Source organism: Nycticebus coucang, chromosome 12 (assembly GCF_027406575.1).
Source record: "Nycticebus coucang isolate mNycCou1 chromosome 12, mNycCou1.pri, whole genome shotgun sequence".
Lineage (NCBI taxonomy): Eukaryota > Metazoa > Chordata > Mammalia > Primates > Lorisidae > Nycticebus > Nycticebus coucang.
The window spans coordinates 16,819,229-16,836,161 of NC_069791.1; the positions used below are offsets into that span (position 1 = coordinate 16,819,229).

General features: G+C 45.3%; 2 protein-coding genes across 6 annotated transcripts in view; both read right to left on the minus strand.

The window, feature by feature from the left end:
• Positions 1-11,696, minus strand: part of SPATS2 (spermatogenesis associated serine rich 2) — a 132,068-nt gene extending 120,372 nt beyond the window's left edge. Inside the window, exon 1 of the mRNA XM_053554106.1 lies at positions 9,213-11,696. The gene's annotated coding sequence lies outside the window, so the exon portion shown is untranslated. The remainder of the gene's footprint in view (positions 1-9,212) is intronic.
• Positions 1-16,933, minus strand: part of DNAJC22 (DnaJ heat shock protein family (Hsp40) member C22) — an 88,336-nt gene that overhangs the window by 43,821 nt on the left and 27,582 nt on the right. For 4 of the 5 annotated variants that reach the window (XR_008373147.1, XR_008373146.1, XR_008373144.1 and 1 more), the window contains one exon: positions 5,863-5,952. The exons of the other annotated variant lie outside the window; for it this stretch is intronic. The gene's annotated coding sequence lies outside the window, so the exon portion shown is untranslated. The remainder of the gene's footprint in view (positions 1-5,862; positions 5,953-16,933) is intronic. 5 annotated transcript variants of the gene reach the window in all.

The window sequence follows — 16,933 nt, forward strand, 5'->3', positions numbered from 1 at the left end:
CATGTGCCCAAGCGCACATTTAGTAATCATTGTTGTTGCATTATTTTCTGTGCTCTCAAATTACAATAACATCACATAATAATATCCTGTAGTCTAACTTACAGGATCATTATAACATTATGGGCTAGCAAACTAATAACACAGGTAAAAATATAAATTTTTAAAATTCCTACTTGAAATACAACTTTTGAGTAGTCAAAGAGCTGAAGATTACCCAACTAATTAAGCTTTTTTTTTTTTTTTTTTTAGTAGAGACAGAGTCTCACTTTACTGCCCTCTGTAAAGTGCCATGACGTCACACAGCTCACAGCAACTTCCAGCTCTTGGGCTTATGTGATTCTCTTGCCTCAGCCTCCCGAGCAGCTGGGACTACAGGCACCCGCCACAACGCCCGGCTATTTTTTTGTTGCAGTTTGGCCGGGGCTGGGTTTGAACCCACCACCCTCGGTATATGGAGCCGGTGCCCTACTCACTGAGCCACAGGCACCGCCCTAATTAAGCCTTTTTTAAAGCATTGTCAACTTCAGATGAAATTCGGTAACTGTCTCAAGAAACCTAGCTATGGGCTTGGCACCCATAGTTCAGTGGTTAGGGCGCTGACTACATACACCTGGGCTGGTAGGTTTGAACCTGGCCCGGGCCTGCTAAACAACAATGACAACTACAACTACAACAAGAACAACGACAACAACAACAACAAAAATAACCGGGTGTTGTGGTGGATGCCTGTAGTCCCAGACATTTAGGAGGCTGAGGCAAGAGAACTGCTTAAGCCCGAGAGTTTGAGGTTGCTGTGAGCTGTGATGCCACAGCACTCTACCGAGGGTGACACAATGAGACTCTACCTCAAAAAAAACCATAGCTATGTTCAAGGTATATTCTGGACAAGAGAAAAAGAGGAGGGGAAGAGAGACCTAGTGTGTACTGACTAGTAAGAAAAAAAAAAAATGAAACATCGGGCAGCGCCTGTGGCTCAAGGAGTAGGGCGCCAGTCCCATATGCTGGAGGTGGCAGGTTCAAACACAGCCCCGGCCAAAAACCACACACAAAAAAAAAAAAAAAAAAAAGAAAAGAAACATCAAGTTTGGGTATAAACTAAATGGCCAACTTATCTCTGTGGTGGGTCTGTTCCATCTATCACTCAAGTACAATAGTTTAGCTTCCTGTCATCCCATATAAGTCATAGATAAGTTTCACTGTTTTCATCAAATGTGATGGAAACTCTTTATGATGATATCTTTATACAAAGGGCTCAAGCAGGTAGGCTACTAAGGCAAATTACTATAAAGACGTAGCAAGATAACCAAACAAGATAAGAATTATTTCTGCCACAGGCTAAACAGTAAGCTAGTAGAGACAGCAGTGGGCTAATCACATTGACATGCCTATAATCAGAGACCAAGTGGATAACTGAAGGAAAAGTTATTGCTCTACTACTGGTGGTAGCCTTAAAACAGCAGCAAGTCATTTAAGATAGAAAAGACTGCAAAACTGATCTTTTCAGTCCTAAGTCAATAGGAAATATTATCATCGGCAGTATCTTCACATACAAAAGATATATTACTTATCTACCCTGATTCACCCACAATCATACATACAGGGTGGACATTAAGTTTGTGTGCAATTTAAAATAGTTTAACATAGGGCGGTGCCTGTGGCTCAGTGACTATGGCGCTGGCCCCATATACTGGGGGTGGTGGGTTCAAACCCAGCCCCAGCCAAACTCTAACAAAAAATAGCCAGGCACGGCCCGGCACCTGTGGCTCAAGCAGCTAAGGCGCCAGCCACATACACATGAGCTGGCAGCTTCGAATCCAGACTGGGCCCGCCAAACAACAATGATGGCTGCAACCAAAGAAATAGCCAGGTGTTGTGGTGGGTGCCTGTAGTCCCAGCTGCTTGGGAGGCTGAGGCAAGAGAATCACCTAAGCCCAGGAGCTGAAGGTTGCTGGGAGCTGTGACGCCACGACACTCTATCAAGGGCAACAAAGTGAGACTCTGTCTCTAAAGAAAAAAAAAGAAAATAGTTTAACATAGTAAATTGCACACAAACTTTATATCCACCCTGTATATGTCCTCATCACAAACCTCCTTCTCCTCAGTTCCAATACCTTTTAGTCAACTCTAAACAACACACATACACACACTCTCTCTCTCTATAACTAGTAATCATGTCATCGTGCTAATTAAGTAATGTAGGCTCGGCACCCGTTAGCACAGCAGTTACAGCACTGGCCACATAAACCGAGGCTGGTGGGTTTGAACCCGGCCCAGGCCAGCTAAACGACAACTGCAACAACAACAACAAAAAAATAGCCATGGCTCAGTGCTGTAGCTCAGTGGCTAGGGCACCAGCCACAAACACCAGGGCTAGTGGGTTCGAACCCCGCCTGGGCCTGCTAAACAACAATGACAACTACAACAACAAAAAATAGTCAGGCGTTGTGGTAGGCGCCTATAGTCCCAGCTACTTGGGAGGCCAAGGCAAGACAATTGCTTAAGCCCAAGAGTTTGAGGTTGCTGTGAGCTGTGATGCCACAGCACTCTACCGAGGGTGACATAATAAAACTCTATCTCAAAAAAAACAAAGTGATGTAAAAATCTTCCTTACCAACAATCCAAAGTTGTCATTTAGGGTTTGGACCAGTAAGAATCCCAAAAAACTCCAATCAACTTGGGCCTAATCACAAACTAGTCATAGGACAAAGGCCTCAGAAAAGTTATCTTTAAGATAAAATCTATATTCTAAGGCCCTGCAGAAATGTTTTAAGGGCCTGGAGCTCCTATAGAATCTGTGTAGAAGATGATGTATGTTTCAGAAATCCACTCCTATAGGTTGTCATGCTAGATGTGACCAACATGGAGAGGGAATACTGACCTCTGGCCAATCCTTAATATCCAGCAACCTAAAGTGTTTACCAATGTCAGATCTTTAGAAATATTTCAGAACCAATTCAACTGGCAATTAACCTGGGTTTCAGGTACACTACCACCTGCAAGGTAAGCATGGGCTCACTAAGCCTCCTATAAGACTCCCAGAAAACAGCATATTAGTCTGAAGTCACTTTGTAGCCCAATAACCTCGTGAAGCAAGATACAGGGATAATTAACCTTCATGTGACATTTAGAAAAAATGAAATGGGAAGTTAGAGCCATCCTACGCGGCAGTTTACTGCAGCAGCTATTGCAACCTGTTATTATGACATTATGAGACAACTCATATACTGTATATGCGGGGAGAGAAAATAGAGTCAAACAAATAACTTCTATCAATTTTACTTCCTGTTCTGTCTGTGTATTCCAACTACCTACTTAAACTATTTAAAGCATATGCCAGGCATTCGAACGTTTTCCAATGAAGAAAAGATACAGCAGGTAAGCAATAACCAACAGCTCAAACATGTAAAACATTTTAAATGAAAAAAAATACCCTGAATTTCAAAGGCAGCAAAGTGTACTAAAAATGTTCTACACTACTGACACATTTTTCATAGACACACAGTGTGTTTAAGATAATCATCCATTTTTGCAAGTATGACGGGAAAAAACTGCATATAACAAATTGTTCCTTCCATACTGGATACATGAAAACTGGGTAAAATACTTCCTTTTGAATCATTTCCACTACAAGCATACTGCTAGCAATATAGGAAAAGTCACTACAGCAGTGTTTTTCAACCTTTTTTTATCTCATGGCACAGCTGAACCTATAGTTAAATTCCGCAAATCAAATTATATTGTACAAAAAAAAAGTGAAGGCTCAGCACGTGGCTCAAGCAGCTAAGGCGCCAGCCACATACACCTGAGCTGGCAGGTTCAAATCCAGCTCGGCCTGCCAAACAACGACAGCTGCAATCAAAACATAGCCAGGCGTTGTGGCAGGGGGCCTGTAGTCCCAGCTACTTGGGAGGCGGAGGCAGGAGAATCGCTTGAGCCCAGGAGTTGGAGGTTGCTCTGAGCTGTGATACTACAGCACTCTACCCAGGGCAAAAGATTAAGACTCTGTCTCAAAAAAAAGTGAGGGCAGCACCTGTGGGCTCAGTGAGTAGGGCATCGGCCCAATATACTGTGGGTGTCGGGTCTGAACCCAGCCCCAGCCAAACTGCAACAAAAAAATAGCCAGTCGGGCGGCGCCTGTGGCTCAGTCGGTGAGGCGCCAGCCCCATATACCGAGGGTGGCGGGTTCGGACCCGGCCCCGGCCAAACTGCAACCAAAAATAGCCGGGCGTTGTGGCGGGCGCCTGTAGTCCCAGCTACTTGGGAGGCTGAGGCAAGAGAATCGCTTAAGCCCAGGAGTTGGAGGTTGCTGTGAGCTGTGTGAGGCCACGGCACTCTACCGAGGGCCATAAAGTGGGACTCTGTCTCTACAAAAAAAAAAAAAAAAAAAAAATAGCCAGGCACTGTGGCGGGCACCTATAGTCCTAGCCACTCAGGAGAGAATTGCCTAAGCCCAAGAGCAGGAGGTTGCTGTCAGCTATGATGCTACAGCACTCTATGGAGGGTGACAAAGTAAGACTCTGTCTCTAAAAAAAAAAAAAAAAGTAAAAGAAAGAATATACTTACTGTGATTTGACCCTCTTTTGAAAATAACTTAATGAGGGCGGCGCCTGTGGCTCAGTGAGTAGGGCGCTGGCCCCATATGCCGAGGGTGGCGGGTTCAAACCCAGCCCCAGCCAAACTGCAACAAAAAAATAGCCGGGCGTTGTGGCGGGCGCCTGTAGTCCCAGCTGCTCGGGAGGCTGAGGCAAGAGAATCGCGTAAGCCCAAGAGTTAGAGGTTGCTGTGAGCTGTGTGACGCCACGGCACTCTACCCGAGGGCGGTACAGTGAGACTCTGTCTCTACAAAAAAAAAAAAAAAAAAAAAAAAAAAAGAAAATAACTTAATGATCTTTAAAATTTTTCACAACACATCTAAGATACTATCATGGTGCAACAGTGTGCCAAGGCACACTAGATGAAAATCAATGCGCTAGAGCAGGAGTCCTCAAACTACAGCCCACGGGCCACATGCGCCCTCTGAGGACATTGATCCGGCCCTCCGGGTGTTTTTGCTACAGCTGCCTGCCTGTCCTGCTACAGTGTGCATGTGTGGAATGTGTGCAGCACTCTCCGACTCCCCTCCTGTCTCTCGACTCCTCCTCTCAGTCTCGGGACTAACTGATGCACACTTGCATCACTTGTTACAACTAGCAGTGACAAATATGGAACTAGACATTGACCATCTCATTAGCCAAAAGCAGGCCCATAGTTCCCATTGAAATACTGATAAGTTTGTTGATTTAACTTTAGTTGTTCTTCATTTTAAATATTGCATTTGTTCCCGTTTTTTTAATTCAAAATAAGATATGTGCAATGTGCATAGGAATTTGCTCACAGTTTTTTTTTTTTTTAAACTATAGTCCGGCCCTCCAACGGTCTGAGGGACAGTGAACTAGCCCCCTGTTTAAAAAGTTTGAGGACCCTTGTGCTAGAGGAAGCACCATCCCTCATACATAAGGCCAAGTGCTATCTTCGGGTAAACATATAACAAAGCCACCATCTAAAAGTAACCAGGTTTCCTCAAAAAACTAAACATAGGTTAGCATGGGCTCACTAAACCCATATATATACCCCAAAGAACTGAGAGCAGGGATGTGTACATACCAATGTTCATGGCAGCATTATTCACAAAAGTCAAAAGGTGGAAGCAATCCAAATGTCCACTGAAGATGGATAAATAAACTATGATATATACATGCAATGGAATAGTATTCACCTTAAAAGGAAACTTAGGACACATACGACAACATGGATGAATCTTGAAGACATGCTAGGAGATATAAGCCACATACAAAATAGTAAATATTGTATAATTCTACTTACACACATATGTCAAATGATGATTCTACTTATACACATACACGGGTTGTCAAATTCATGGAGTCAGAAATGTACAATGGTGGTTGCCAGTGGCTAGGAAGAGAAGGAGAAATGATTGGGTACAGAATTTCAATCTGGAAAAATGAAGTTCTCTAGATGGATGGTTGTGTTGGTTGCAAGAAATGTGAATGCACTTAATACCAGTGATCTGTGGCATTACTTAAAATGGTAAATTTTCTGTTATGTGTATTTTACAAAAATAAAAAAAAGTAACCAAGCTAGCCAGGTGTGGTGGTGGCATGCACCTCTATTTCCAGCTACTGAGGAGGCTGAGGTGTGGGGATCCTTGAGCCCAAGAGTTTGAGGCCAGCCTGGGCAATGGGGTGAGACCCTGCCTCTAAGAAAAAAACTTAAAAAAAAAAAAAAAGGAACACAAAGTAACCAAGATAGAACAATGATCAAACATTTGTGGCAATAACATATCAAAGAAGTAAAAGCATTTTTAACAAGCATGCTTCACTGTCATCCTACAGAATCTAGATGACTTACCTTGAAAGTCAAGACCTCAGGATAGGAAAGATGGATGTGATATTTTCATGTTGTTGCAAATATACACTAAGCAACAAGGAAGGAGAATTACCACATATATTTGTCGGATCATTTGTAAAGTAATAAATGGAATGGACTCCCTTTCCGATCAACTAAATCAGAGAAATACAAGCTTTCCTTCCAGTTTCCAATGAAAGTAGCAAGACTGAAATGATCAGTATCACTTCTTTTTATTTTTTGCACTTTTTGGCCAGGGCTGAGTTTGAATCCGTCACCTCTGGCATATGGGGCCGGTGCCCTATCCCTTTGAGCCACAGGCGCCGCCCATCAGTTTCACTTCTAACAGAGAAGGAAGGTAGATCTGAGTGACTTTTAGTCCCCAGATTTAATATGGCGACCCTACAACTGGAAACTGCAAGCAGCAATTTAAAAAACATTATATACAAACTTCCTTCACTACCATTATTGACTTTGTGCAAGTTACTTAATCCTCTGAACCTCCTCTGAAAAATGATAATACTTACAACTATCTTATCAGGTAATACACATAAAGCACACATACATCTAAAGCATACATAAATGCTCAACAAATGAAAATTCCCTCCCCTCCTGCCATTCACTAGTATCTGTAGCCTGATCAGCCTCCAGAGGCTATGCTAATGTTTTGGCCTGTAACTTCCTCCTCCCTCAGGCCCCAGCTGCTTCCCTCAGTTCTAGTTGTTTCACTCCCGGTTTCTAAGAGGATCCTATCTATAGAGGTAATGCCAGTACGAACTGTGGGTTCAACAGGTGTTTGGAGGGCCCTTGAGCACTGAGCAGTTTTCAATTGTTTTCCAGAGTTAATTGGTTTTGGCTCCACAACTGGCTATCTTGACTTCTACAAAAGTGCCACATCTGCACAGTACTTCAGCCACACAAGCCTTAACAGAAAATTAAGTGTGCTCACAGGACAAATTCTTAGCAAGAAGATGTTTTTTAGCCCTGTCATTAGGACTCTAGCTTTGTTGAATCACAGGAGCAGTACACTTTCCATAACCCTACAGATGTAGCCTACTAACCCAATCCTCAGCTAAATCTCTGTTAACCATAACAGACCCAAGTTTCAACCAGTTCATGCTGCTTTACTACAACTAAGATGAGTGTGGAGCAAAAAGAGAAGAGATCATGAGAGTGATCATTTAAAGGCATCCAATAAAGCTGATCTGAATCCAGCTTTGTTATTCACTAGCTGTGTGACATTAGCAAATTATTTAGCTTCTTAATTTACAAAAGAAATAATTGTGAGGATTAAATGAGGTAATACATGAAAAAAATGTTAGCACACTGAAAGACGTCAATAAAGAGCCACATTATCACTAACAAGGACACTGCACTCACTTATTGCTTTGTTCAGTTTTCATAACATGTAAGAAAAGTGACAATTTAGATCATTATGTGGACTTTTATAAAGCAGACTAATGCTACCATCCAAGAGAAATATAAACTTATGAATGTCCAAAAATGTTAAATGAGTCAGCAAAACTTAATGCTAAACAAATAAAGTTTAACGTGGACTATATATGAATAAGGAATGATAACTACAATTTCAAAATCTGCTTTTTTTTAATCTAGTGTACAGTATCATTCTAAATTTGGTCTGGACATCCAAGTTTTAAGGAAATGCAAAGATCCTAACTCCAGAAATACTTTTTAACAACATTCTCAAATAACCTTAATTCAAACTGGAAGATATGAGGCAGCCTGCTAATCTGAAGTCAGCATCAAGAAAATAATTTCTTGAGGCAGGACATTTCGCATCTCGCACAAGCATAAAACCAGTAGCAAGATGGTAGAAGAACATTTCTCAGTGAGAAATTGCAATTCTAACGAAGTACAAATAACTTAGATTTTAGCAAGCCTATTATTAGCTTTTGGTCCAACTAAAAACAAATATACAACCTCTTGATTCCCCCTAAACACCCTAAACTCTGCATTATCACTGACCTCACTCAAAGCAAGATATTTTTGGTGATCTATCCTCTCCTGCTTCATTAAAATGACATACAGTAACCTAAATGGGGAAAATAAATTTTACAGTCATGCTTTCTCAATAAAATGGACTATAAATGACACTCAAATTATTAAAAGAATAGCTTGTACTCCTCAGCATAGGGAGAGGGACAAGATTGAGAAAGATCCACTTTTTATAAGAACCCAATCATCTTCTATGAATTAGGATAAAGATACACTCTAGTCCTACCCACCTATACTCTCTGACTGGATCTCCCTGCTTTAATTCAAGCCATAATTAAATCTATTGTATATCTCTGCCTCTCTTTGCCTTATTTTCTATTCCGTTTCCAAGAATGCCCCTCCATCCCTTTATTTTCAAATCCCATTATTGCCCCCCAAATCCTAAGGACCTCGGACACCCACGCACATGACCTTACGCATCCCCACTGCATTCCCTATTCATTGTACTTCTCATACCAAATGATCCATTCTTTTCGATCTCGCTCGTGGTTTCTTAAAATCCAATGCCCCACACACGCTCACACCAGAGCTCCCCTCACTCCATTGTTTCCCTGGCCTATCCCTCTCTAAACTCCCAATTAGGACCCGTGTGCCTTGCCGGCCCGCGGACCCGAAAAACCCTCCACCCTCTAGGCACTCCTGGTCCCAAAGGACTCACGTCCCTCTATTTTCGGTCTCCCAACCCCCAGCAACTGCCCCCACCGCCTCTTCCCTCCTTCGAATCCGATCTCTGCACCTCTGTGCCCCTCTGAGCCCCAGCCAAATCCTCCGCCCAACACCCTCGGCCTCACCTCAGACTGGGCACCGCAGTCGCCGCGTCCCCCTCGTTCCGGGCTCTACGTCCCAGACGCTTCGGGGTCTGAGAAGAGGAAAGATCCTCCGCTTCCTTTTCCTCCTCTTCTAGAGCCGCCGCCGTCGCCGCGCTCCTCCCTCAGCTTGCCGAGAACCGGACACCGCCCTGCCCCCACGACCGCCTTCCCGGCTTTCCTCCCGGGCCGGGGAACTGGCAGGGATCTCAGCCGCGGCTGGGGGCCGAAGCGCCAGCGGACCCACACCGACTCTCCCCAGAGCGCTAGCTGCTCGCCCCGCCCCGCCCCGGAGCCCTCTCGGGCGCGTGCGCATCAGCCAGCCAGCGCGCAGGGCGCGTGCTCGAGTAGGCGCGAACCCGGCCCGCCGACCTCGAGGCCGTTGTAGCCAACGGGCGCGCGAGCACGGCTCCGAGAGCGAGGCAGCGCGCGCGCTGGAGACCGTCGAGTGGAAAGACTCGAAGGGAGGAGCGGGTTCCTGTAGGTCTGGTGACCGCTCCTCTCCGGACCTGGTCTCTCGCATCTCGCCAGCTCACGCGCCTGAGTTATGGGAGCTAGGGCGTCACCGGGGATTGAGAATTACTGAAAAAAGGAAGGAGCAGGAAGAGTGGGATCGGGGATAAACTAGATGGAAGGGGGGAAACGAGTAGGACACAAGTTCGGGTCCGCGTGCAGAACGGCCCATACACCCCCAAAAACGGGCGGTGTGGCTCGGGATAGCACGTGCGGGGCACCGAGGGCCTGAGCGGGAACTGACGGAAAGAGCCGAAACTGTCCCGGAGGTGGCCGAAGGCGGACGCCTGAAAGAAACCTCGCGCCCGCGCAACTTTTTCCTCTTCGCCTGGGCCGGGACTGTCCGGCCACCCTCCATTTTGCCACTGACTAGTCCACCTGGGGGACTTTATGCCGCTTTCCTCTTTTCCTCCTTCCCGACCCAAATTTTGTCCCCAAGGCCATTTTAGAGCCACCAGTTGCAGGAAACATCGAGACCTACCAACGACGACGAACGCTGTCGCTCAGCCTCCTGGGAGTCCCAGGAGACTGGCGAGGAGGTGGTGTCAGGAGGAGGACGCCCCTGGGGCAGGGTAACCTCCAGAGCGAAAGAAGGTTCTCTGTCCCGGCGGGGCGTTGCCCGCTCCACCCACTGCCCAAGTCAGTTTCTGAACGGTCGGATTTCTGATCTGCTTGGCTCCGGGTCTACCACTGTACGGCTGTGGTAAGCCACGCCCGCCGTCGAATGTTTCTGTTAAATACTCCTCTGTCTTCCAAGAAAGACTCCCAACCTCCTCAGCGCGGGAACCATCTAGCATCTCTTAATACATGTGCATCTTTCAAGCCAGTGTCCCACATGTGTGAGGCACTCATTTATGCTGATCAAGAATCTGTTAAGTTGGGCAGCACCTGTGGCTCAGTGAGCAGGGCGCCACCCCCATCTACCGATGGTAGTGGTTTCAAACCCAGCCCCAGCCAAACTGCAACAACAACAACAAAATAGCCGACCGTTGTGGCAGGTACCTGTAGGTCCAGCTACTGGGGAGGCTGAGGCAAGAGAATTTCCAAAACCCAGGAGTTGGAGGTTGCTGTGGGCTGTGATGTCATGGCACTCTACCAAGGGTGATAAAGTGAGACTCTGTCTCTAAAAAAAAAAAAGAATCTGTTAAGTTGGCGGCGCCCGTAGCTCAGTGGGTGGGGTGCCTGCCACATACACCGGGGCTGGCAGGTTCGAACCCATCTTGGGCCAGCTAAAAACAATGACAACTACAACAAAAAATAGTCGGGCGTTGTGGCGGGCGCCTGCAGGCCCTGCTGCTCAGGAGGCTGAGGCAAGAGAATTGCTTAAACCCAAGAGTTTGAGGTTGCTGTGAGCTGTGACGCTATAGCACTCTACCGAGAGCGACATAGTGAGACTATGTCTCAAAAAAAAAAAAAAAATCTGTCAAGAGGGCCGCACCATGGGCTCATGCCTGTAATCTCAGCACTCTGGAAGGCCAAGGTGGGTGGAGCCCACAGATTCAAGACCAGCCTGAGCAAGATCGAGACCCATCTCTAAAAATAGCCGGGCATTAGCTCGGTGTCTGTAGTTCAGCACCTAGGGCGCCAGCCACATACACCAGGGCTGATGAGTTCAAATCCAGCCCGAGCCTGCCAAACAACAATGACAACTATAAACAAAAAATAGCCGTGCGTTGTGGTGGGCACCTGTAGTCCCAGCTACTCCGGAGGCTGAGGCAAGAGAATCGCTAAAGCCCAAGGTTGCTGTGAGCTGTGACTCCATGGCACTCACCCAGAGCGCCATAGACTGTCTCAAAATAAAATACATATATATGTAGCTGGGCATTATGGTGGGCGCCTATAGTCTTAGCTGCTGGGGAGGCTAAGGCAAGAGTATCTTTTGAGCCCAAGATTTTGAGTTACTGTGAGCTGTAATGCCACAGCATTCTACCCAGGGCAAAAAGTGAGACTCTGTCTCAAAAAAAAAAAAAAAAAAAAAAGAGAGAGAGAAGGGAGGTAGATTAAGGAGCAACCCTAGGCCCAATCTCTGAGAACTATTAAAACAGCACTGGGCGGCGCCGGTGGCGGGTTCAAACCTGGCCCCGGCTGAACTGCAACCAAAAAATAGCCGGCGTTGTGGCGGGAGCCTGTAGTCCCAGCTACTCGGGAGGCTGAGGCAAGAGAATCGCTTAAGCCCAGGAGTTGGAGGTTGCTGTGAGCTGTGTGATGCTACGGCACTCTACGGAGGGCCATAAAGTGAGACTCTGTCTCTACAAAAAAAAAAAAAAAAACAGCACTGGTAGCTGGGTGTGGTAGCTCACACTTGTAATCCTAGCATTAGGAGGGCTCCTCCTAAGGCAGGAGCCTCACTTGAGGCCAGGACTTGGAGGTCAGTATGTGCAACAAGGCAACAAAACAAGACCCTTGTCTCTACAAAAATTAAAATTTAGCCGTGCATGGTGGCAAATGCATACAGTCCCAGCTACTTGGGAGGCTGAGACAGGAGGATTGCCTGATCCCAGAAGTTTGGGGTTGCAGTGAGCTTTGATTACATGACTGTACTCTAGCCCAGGGGACAGAGCAAGCAAGACCCTATCTCTAAATAAATAAATAAACAAAAAGCAAACAATAAATAAAAACACTAGAAATCTAATGAGATGGAGAATATTGTATTTAACATTTCCTCCAAGGGAGCATTCTGAGTGTGGTTGAAAGGAACATTTTGCTAAGCAGTAGTGCTGACCTCACAGAGATTTTACCCCCAAACTATCTGCTTCCCAAGGAGGGTGTTTGCATAAAGCATATGTCTTACTGTGTGGAGTTAGCAAAAGGGATACTGCAACTCGTGGCCCACCTTCACCCTTTGTCCATGCACTACTCAACTTCTCTAAAAGGACTTTGAACAAATGTTTCCAAAATACTTTTTTGACCTGGACAATAATTATACTGTTATTCTTTATATTATATATATGTTCTCCAAGTATGTGCATGTTTTACTTCACAATAAAACAAAGTGATAGCTAAGTGCTTTGAAATAACTGCAAATTGTTCAAAGTTCATGTATAAATTATATGGGAGGAAAAGAAATGCTGCAATAAATGTGCCATATAGTATTTGTGAAAACACAAAACAACCTAATTTCTTGAATGATTAGAGTAAGTGTTAAGGATTTCTTTAAAAAGATCATTTTGAAATAGTATACATATGTCTCAGTTTAGCTTTAGTGTTTTTGTTTTGTTTTGTTTTGTTTGAGACGAGAGTCTCAAGCTGTCACCCTGGATAGAGTGCTGTGGTGTCAGAGCTCCACAGCAACCTCCAACTCGGGCTCAAGTGATCCTCTTGCCTCAGTTTTTCTATTTTTAGTAGAGATGAGGTCTTGCTTTTGCTCAGGCTGGTCTTGAGCGGGTGAGCTCAAGCAATCCACCTGCCTCAGCCTCCCAGAGTTCTAGGATTACAGGCGTGAGCCACCTAGTGTTTTTGCTTTGAGTTGATAATTAGTATTGTAGTGATTGATTGCCAGATTCCAAGTTTTTATTCTGGAGGGAAAGAGGCTAAATTAAGCTATAGTCTAAGAGTCACAGAAATTTAATTCATCATCGTAGAGACTTGATAACCATAAGGAACATAATTTTTTAAAGCATCCATTGAAGCTACAAATCACAACAGACATAAAAAACAGTAGAGAACATCTAAGATTGTATTTTTCCTTTGCCTATACTACCGCTAGTACCTAAGAATATTCATCTTGGCAGTCCAAATTTTGAGTTACAGAAATTTAGTTTCACAGGATGCTAAAAAGATGCTATCTGAGAAAACTATTCTGTGTCCAGATAAGTTTGGGAAGCACTAGTTGAAAATCACGTTAAACTGGTTTCTTCTGGGAGTACTTAATATGGTAATGTGTTTTGTTCATATTGAATTGAGCAGGCTACATATGTAGCTGGAACACCCCCACCCCCACCCAAGAGACTTTTTTGCAGGATTGATGTTTCTTTTTCTTTTCTTTCTTTCTTTTTTTTTTTTTGGAGAACGTTTCACCCTGTCACCTTGAGTAGAGTACCATGGCATCATTGTAGCTCACAGCAACCTCAAACTCTTCGGCTCAGGGGATCCTCTTGCCTTAGCCTCCCAAGTAGCTGGGACTACAGGCACCCTCCACAATACCCGGCTAGTTTTTCTATTTTCAGTAGAGATGGGGTCTTACTCTTGCTCAGGCTGGTCTCAAACTCCAGAGCTCAAGCAGTCTGCCCACCTTGGCCTCCCAAAGTGCTAGGATTACAGGCGTGAGCCACCTCACCTGGCCAGGATTAATGTTTCTTTGAACATTAATTCTACAAAGTTCTATCAAAGTGTTTGAGGCCAGGTGTGGTGACTCACCCCTGTAATACTAGCACTCTGGGAGGCTGAGGTGGGTGGATTGTATGAGCTCAGCAGTTCAAGACCAGCCTGAGCAAAAGCAAGACCTGGTCTCTAAAAATAGCCAGGTGTGGGGAGCACCTGTAGTGCCAGCTACTCTGGAGGCTGAGACAAGAGGATCACTTGAGCCCAAGAGTTTGAGATTGCTGTGAGCTATGACGTCATCGCATTCTGCCAAGGGTAACAAAATGAAACTCTGACTCCAAAGTACGGTCACTGTGGCTCATGCCTATAATCCTTGCACTCTGGGAGGCCGAGGCAGGTGGATTGCTTGAGCTCTTGAGTGAGATCAGCCTGAGCAAAAGCAAGACCCCCATCTCTACTAAAAATAGAAAAACTGAGGCAAGAGAATGGCTTGAGCCTGAGTTGGAGGTTACTGTGAGTTATGATGCCATGGCCCAGGGCCAACAGCTTGAGACTCTGTCTCAGAAAAAAATAGATAGATAGATAGACAGGCCAAGCACAGTGGCTTATACCTGTAATCCCAGCACTCTGGGAGGCCTAGGCAGGCGGATCACCTTAGCTCATGAGTTTGAGACAAGGCTGAGCCAGAGCGAGACCCCTGTCTCTAAATATAGCTGGTTTTGTGGGGGCACCTATAATCCCTGCTACTTGGGAGGCTGAGGCAAGAGAATCACTTGAGCCCAGGAGTCTGAGGTTGCTGTGACCTATGACACCATGACAAAGTGAGACTCTGCCTCAAAAAATAAATAAATGAAATAAAATAAAAGGATTTGTGGGGCGGCGCCTGTGGCTCAGTGAGCAGGGCCCCGGCCCCATATACCGAGGGTGGCGGGTTCAAACCCAGCCCCGACCAAACTGCAGCAAAAAAATAGCCAGGCATTGTGGCGGGCGCCTGTAGGCCCAGCTACTCGGGAGGCTAAGGCAGGAGAATTGCCTAAGCCCAGGAGTTGGAGGTTGCTGTGAGCTGTGTGTCGCCACGGCACTCTACCGAGGGCAATAAAGTGAAACTCTGTCTCCACAAAAAAAAAAAATAATAATAAATAAAAGGATTTGTGGTTCAGCACCCATAGCTCAGCAGCTAGGGCGCTGGCCATATGCACCGGGGCTGGAGGGTTTGAACCTGGCCTGGGCCTGCCACAACAATGACAACAACAACAACAAAAATAGCTGGGCGTTGTGGCAGGTGCCTACAGTCCCAGCGACTTGGGAGGCTGAGGCAAGTGAATCGCTTAAGCCTAAGAGTTTGAGGTTGCAGTGAGCTGTGATGCCACAGCACTCTACTGAGGGCAACATAGTGAAACTCTGTCTCAAATAAATAAATAAATAAGGATTTGAGTAAGTCAGCATTTCCCATTTTATAGATAACTGAACTGAGGATCAAAAACTGGGCCAAGGGCTGCGCCTATGGCTCAGTGAGGGTGGCAGATTCAAACCCAGCCCCATCCAAACTGCAACAAAAAAATAGCTGGGCGTTGTGGCAGGCATCTGTAGTCCCAGCTACTTGGGAGGCTGAAGCAAGAGAATCGCCTAAACCCAAGAGCTGGAGGTTGCTGTGAGCTGTGACACCACAGCACTCTACCAAGGGCGACAGAATGAAACTCTGTCTCTAAAAAAGAAAAAAGAAAACTGGGCCCAAATACCCAAATTTTCACTTGTATATTAGGTGTTGAAAGCTATGTTACATCACAGAATAATTAGCAGAGCCAAAACCAAAACTCAAATCTGAAACAGTGTGAGTGCCCTACAGGTAATTTATTTATTTATTTATTTATTTTGAGACAGAGTCTCAAGCTGTCACCCTCGGTAGAGTGCCATGACATTATAGCTTATAGCAACCTCCAACTCGGGCTCTATTTCTTTTAGTAGAGACGGGGGTCTCACTTTTGCTCAGGCTGGTCTCGAACTCATGAGCTAAAGCAAACCACCCGCCTCAACCTCCCAGAGTGCTAGGATTACAGGTGTAAGCCACCGTGCCCGGCCCCTACAGGTAAATTAAAACTTGAATTTGATTGTTAGTGAATTTGTTCATATGTATCAGGATATAACTAACACTGCTATACTCTAAATACATTAATAGTACTTTGATTCTTTTTTTTGTTGTTGCAGTTTGAGCCAGGGCTGGCTTTGAACCCACTACCCTCGGTATATGGGGCCGGCGCCCTACTCACTGAGCCACAGGTGCCACCGAGATTCTTTTTTTTTGAGACAGAGTCTCACTTTGTCACCCTGGGTAGAGTGCAATGGCATCACAGCTCACAGCAACTTCAGACTCCTGGGCTCAAGCGATTCTCTTGCCTCAGCCTCATGAGTAGCTGGGACTACAGGTGCCGGCCACAATGCCCAGCTATTTTTAGACAGGGGGGTCTCGCTCTGGCTCAGGCTGGTCTCAAACCTCAGCCTCCCAAGTGCTGGAATTATAGGCATGAGCCATCGTATCTGGCCCATTCATAGTATTTTGGCATGTTCTTTCATTATACATTCTGTCACCATCTTTAAAAAATGAAGAAAGAAAAAACAAAAAGAAAAAATAAATAATGCCTTAACCAGGGCGGCGCCTGTGGCTCAAGGAGTAGGGCGCCGGTCCCATATGCCGGAGGTGGCAGGTTCAAACCTAGCCCCAGCCAAAAAAAAAAAAATAATGCCTTAACCTCTGTAAAATGTTTTATAGTTTATAAAGCACTCTCAACACATTGTGTCATTTGTCTCAATATCTTTGTGATGCAGGCATCATTATCCAGATGTAACAAATGAGGAAACTGAAACTCAAAATTGTTAAATAATTTACCTAAGGTCACACATTTAATAAACATCCTGCTATTAGTATTGGGAGAACA